This window comes from Rana temporaria, chromosome 2, assembly GCF_905171775.1.
Source record: "Rana temporaria chromosome 2, aRanTem1.1, whole genome shotgun sequence".
Classification (NCBI taxonomy): domain Eukaryota; kingdom Metazoa; phylum Chordata; class Amphibia; order Anura; family Ranidae; genus Rana; species Rana temporaria.
Window position 1 is genome coordinate 198,928,676 of NC_053490.1, and position 5,969 is coordinate 198,934,644.

General features: G+C 46.8%; 1 pseudogene; it reads left to right on the top strand.

The window, feature by feature from the left end:
* Positions 1–1,825: 1,825 nt before the first annotated feature.
* Positions 1,826–1,934, top strand: LOC120929924 (annotated as a pseudogene).
* The last annotated feature ends 4,035 nt before the right edge of the window (positions 1,935–5,969 follow it).

The window sequence follows — 5,969 nt, forward strand, 5'->3', positions numbered from 1 at the left end:
CCACTGCTCTATTGAATAAGAAGATAACACAAATGCCAGTGAAGGGAGATGTTTGGGGCAAGGCTGCTTTACAGTTTTACAGTATTTGATTTCATTGCCACTCACCCTCTCCTTAACTGAGCAAATCTGTAAATACAAGACATTTTTATCTTACATTTAGCTTCCATTCATAGCTCACAGGTGAGAGTGTTGTCACAAACCTTCTGACAGGATTGTAAGAATGCGTGACGATCCCAAATCTCAAGAAAAGACACTATGCTGAATTTGAGTTTTCAAGCCTTCACTGTGACGCTACCCTCTCCAGTGTGGAAGCTGGGTGTAATTTAAGAAACTTTTATTAACAGGTATTTACAGGTGTAATGCAGGTATTTTAGAGTTGGAGATGGCAGAGGTGTAGAGCTACTCACAGAGGAGCTTCTGAATTGTTTTGTGATTTATTTATCCCATTGACCAGTGAATGATGAAAAAGAGAAAAAAAACTTTGGCCGGCAAAATTGGGGCCCCTGAAGAAAGCACAACACTTCCCAGCAGACACGAGATTAACTTGTGCAATGTTAGTCTCTTGCAAGACCCAGGGTACCCTCCTCTGAGTCTCCAAAAATGTGCTCTGGCCTCAGAAATAAATAGGAGTTACTGTGATTACTCTCTTTCAATCCTGCTGAGACAGTTCTCTTTTCCTGATCCTTGAACTTTTGATGCTATGTTTACATTAGTCTTCTGAGTGCAAGAAATTTCAATATGTCTCTGATTTCTCTGATGTCTTTCTTAATCAGTAATGTCCAGTGTATTTATTCTTGTAGTATCTTGATATAAGTATTTACATTTTTTTGTATTGCCTCTTTCTTATATTCAAGGGCAAGGGGATGTCTACTGTTTCTGAGACATTTCTTGAACTAACAATTCCAAAGTTTCACTTGCAGTGTCCTAAAGAAAATATTCAGTGGACATTTGCATTCTACTTCTGAGTGCAACTGGGATGTCTTTCTTGAACAGTGGACTCTAGCGTATCTTTAGCATTATCTTGATAAAAGTATTTACTATATCATAATCTTCTAAGTACAATACAAATTTTACAGTTTGCATTTCAATTTCTTGAACTGTTGACTTCAGTGTATCTTGTAGAATTTTTAATCGATTTTAGGATGGTTAATGCAGTGAAAGTTACAGGTAGTAAAAATCTAAAAGTCATCCCACCCTAATTGTGTTCCAAGGTTTATAATGGAAAAGCCTCCAGGAAGCGAAAATGATGCCTCTCCCGGAAGTAAAGTGATTTGTCTCCTGGCCGGATATGATGTCAGAACCAGGAATTAAAGTAAAGCCTCAAAAAATAAAATACACAAACACTGTAATGAGTAGTACCATCACCCAGAAGTTCGAGTATAAAGAAATTGGGTCTAAGGTCCCCAAATCAAAAAGCCAAAAGAAGGGGGGCGATTGGACTATTGCGGTACTGGTGAAATAGATAACATAAAGTGTAAAGATGCAAATATAAAACAAAGAGACATTTCATTGAATACAGCATCAATAAGACACAATGGGAAAGTACAGAATTAAAATAATGACGACCATGCACAACACCAATATAATGATCCCCAAGGGGGGAAAAACACAGTGGGTTGAGGGTCACGACTATCCCCCTTTTCCCCCCTCCCCTTTCCCCCTTTTTCCCTCTTCCTCCTCCCACTCTTCCCCTTCCCCTTCATATTTCTTTCCCTCCTTTCCCCGTTCCCCTTTTTTTCCCCCCACCCATACCCTCAGACTGATTTCCACTCACCTATATCAGTTGCAGTGATCACTGCAAGTGATAAAGGGCTTTAGATACTAAATCGCTTCTCGGCCTTTTGGCTAAGATAAAGTGTAGTATCTGTTCTTATCAGTTGCCAGAGGAGGCGCTGAAGATACTCCCAAATGGGGAGGGCGGATGCAAATCCAATGGTGTCATTCAGGGGAGGGCTGGCCGCCTTAGGCCTGGGGGGCAAGTCCAGTCAAGTGGCCCACTGAACCAAAAATCAGCTCGCCATCCATGTCCACATGGTTTTATAATGGATGATTGATGTTATGAAGCAAGACAAATATAATACAATGTAGTAATTGAAAAAGTTTTATTGCAAAAGTAAACATGAAGACGGACAGAGGGTCCGTATTCATCCGATTCCCCATAGGGGAGAGCGGAGGAAAGACAGGGCGGTCTCTGCACAGTGTGCAGGGACCACCCTGTCCGCCGACAGCTCAGCAGGGATTACGGAGGATCCCCGCTGAGCTTTTGCGGACACACGGAGCGGACACAAAAACGGTCCGCTCCGTGTGAAAGGACCCTAAAGAAGTAAAGGGATACAGTTATTTGGATATCACCAAAACAAATTTGTTGCCAGAGGTTAATAACATACCAAGCAGAACCTGTTGGTAAAAGCCAAATTACTCATCTTTATGTGGACACAATTTTATTTTTATTTTTTACCTGGGATTTGACTCATAATACCTCTGCATCCTTCAATATCTCTTTGTTACTACTGTGTACCCCTCTCCACAACTGCACCTCTGGACCCCTTTACATTACAAAGCCGCCTGCACCCCTTTACATTACACAGCACCCTGCACCTTTGGACCCCTTTACATTACACAGCACCCTGCACCTCTTTACATTACACAGCACCCAGCACCTCTGGACCCCGTTACATTACACAGCACCCTGCACTTCTGGACCCCTTTACATCACATAGCCCCCTGCACCTCTGGACCCCTTTACATCACATAGCCCCCTGCACCTCTGGACCCCTTTACATCACATAGCCCCCTGCACCACTTTACATTACACAGCACCCTGCACCTCTGGACCTCTTTACATTACACAGCCCCCTGCATCACTGGACCCCTTTAAAATTTCACAGTACCCTGCATCACTGCACCCCTTTTACATTACACAGCACCCTGCACCTCTGGACCCCTTTACATTACACAGCCCCCTGCATCACTGGACACCTTTACATTACACAGCCCCCTGCACCACTAGAGCCCTTTACATCACATAGCCCCCTGCACCTCTGGACCCTTTTACACTACACAGCCCTCTGCACCCATTTACATTACACAGCACCCTGCACCTCTGGACCGCTTTACATTACACAGCACCCTGCATCACTAGACCCCTTTACATTACACAGCCCCCATGCATCACTGGACCCCTTTACATCACATAGCCCCCTGCACCTCTGGACCCCTTTACATTACACAGCACCCTGCACCTCTGGACATCTTTACATTACACAGCCCCCTGCATCACTGGACCCCTTTAAAATTACACAGTACCCTGCATCACTGGACCCCTTTACATCTCAAAGCCCCCTGCACCTCTGGACCCTTTTACATTACACAGCACCCTGCATCACTGCACCCCTTTTACATTACACAGCCCCCTGCACCTCTGGACCCCTTTACATTACACAGCCCCCACAGCTCTGGACCCTTTTACATTACACAGTCCCCACAGCTCTGGACCCCCTGCATGTTACACAGACCCCCTTCAGTTCACACCCCCTTCAGTGCAGACACCCCCCCTTAAGTGAAACCCCCCCTCAGTGCAAATCCCCCCCCTCAGTTTTGAAAAAAAAAAACTGGCCCTTTTAAATATAATGTGAGCGGCCTGGGGGGCAATGTCCTCTTTTCCACCTGGGCCAGTCCGCCCCTGGTGTCATTGCACCTGGAAGGACGGTTTCGGTAGGGACTACGCCGAGCTGGCCGACAAATACTGGGGGCTGGCCTATGGTTGAGTCTGAGCAGTCCAGAAGGGTGCTCCTGGTAGGGATAGGCTGCTGCATCGGGTCTGGCTGAAGGGCCGGTATTCTCCGGCCTTCTGGCTGGTGTCGGTATGGGTGCTGTCCCTGTCGGTGATCTGGTAGCAGGAGCTGCCCTGGAATGGAGACGGTGTATGGCCATGCTAATCCACCGGGTAGATGGGGGGCCTGGAAGGGCTAGTATTGGTGGAGGCTGCTATCAAGGGGGCAGCTCTGCCTGAGAAAACCTTAAAGGGCTCTCCATCTGACAGGGACAGAGGGCTGCACTGACCTTGTCGGGGGGTCGGATAGGAACTAGAAAGCCTATGGTGTATGTGCTCCTGGAGTGGCAGTCCAGGGGTGCCAGAAGATCACTGTGAGTGAGGGTCACATTGATTTATGGCACCACGGTCACTGCACCAGAAAAGCTTTTTTAGCACCTGCCTCCTGGGCTGGGCCTTTTGGTCGGGACCGAAGGAATTTTTTATTCCTGGCCGGAGGGCCTGGCCATTGTATTGCACAATGGCCACCTTTTCACTCTCCTCTCCACTTATTCCTTCCCCATTTTATTTATTCCTCTGTTTGTCACGTTTTTGTATTTTTTTATTTGTACACGGTTTGCACTGTGTGACTGGTAGGGTATAGGTCCTCGTGCCTGCCCTGAAAGTCTTGGGAGGGGGTGGACATGACCTTCTAGCTTAGTTCACCCTCTCTCATGGGGTCTCCCTTCGGGGGAGCCCCACCTAGTCTATTTCGGCAGACCCTCTGGAAAAGGGGGTCCGTCCTAGTCACACTCTTAGCTCACCCTTGGCCTTCCTCTACTCCAAGTATATTACCCATCATCACTATATATAACCTTAACTTTCTTTCCTCATTAGGTGTCACTGGTTAGCCTCATTATCCTGATGCTACCTTGGGATCAAATGTGGTCCCTCTCCCTCACATACTCTTACCACCATCGACATTCCCCGCTGTGTTAACATGTGCCTCCAGCTTGTGCTCCAGTTGGGCTCCTGTTCCCGGGGGGCCCTCCTCACGCATTATTCACTTCCTTGTATCCAAGGTACACATCACTTATCCTCCCTCCCCCTTCCTTTTCCTCCCCTCCTCATCTCCTGTTCCCCTTTATCCTTTTCCTGTCACACTGCCCCTCTCTTGTCACAATACCCCCCTGTCATACTGCCTCTCCTGTCACACTTCCCCCATCATACTGCTCCTTCTTGTCACACTGCCCCCCTTCTTTCACACTCCCCCCTCCAGTCAAACTTTCCAGATACCCTTCTTTGGTCACACTGCCCCCCCATCCTTTCACAATAACCCCCCATCATACTACGGTTTAGGGGCCCTTCATGGTTTCTTGCACTGGGGACCCTGAAGGTTATAGTTACACCTCTGCATCTGCTCTTCCAGCCCCCTGCAATTAACAACAGTTCCCACCCACCAGTCCAGCACAAAGATGACAATCGCCGCTGAACTGGTGGCATGTAGGATGAGGAGGAGCTGAGTAAGACCAGGGGGAAATTTCTCTACCTGCAGTGTTGGCAAATATCAAGCAGTTGACAAACGCATGTCACCTTATACATTCAAGATGTCATGTTTTGTGGTAAGCAGATGGTATGTGCTCTGTCTTGGTGATGGTACACTGAAGTCAGTGCAAACAGCTTGCAGTGGATCTGCACACGTTTATCATGGCACAATTTTATTGATTTTTTTATATGAAATGTATGTTTTATGCATATTATTTATTGTGCTAGGACTGTGTAAGGTACATGTATTACCACTTCAATACCGGGCACTTACACTCCCCTTTAGACCTCTTACTGCCCAGGCCAATTTTCAGATTTCAGCGCTGTCACACGTTGACTGACAATTGCAACACTCTACCCATATGAATTTGTTTTCCTGTTTTTTTCCTCTTTGTGTATGTTTAGGTGACCAGGGGGCAAGGGGTGAAGATGGGGGGGGCGCCACAGGATTAGCTCGCACAGGGCGCCTGAACACCTAAGGCCGGCCCTGATCGCCCCCCTTCTTTTGGCTCTTTGGTTTGGGGACCTTAGACCCAATTTCTTTATAGTCAGAACCAGGAAGTAAACAACAAAGATAATGAATATAAGTACTGGCCCAGTGCCTATGGATATTAGTATGGACCTATAATAAAGAATTTCAGCTGCAAAAATAAACTTGCTTAGTATTACCAAA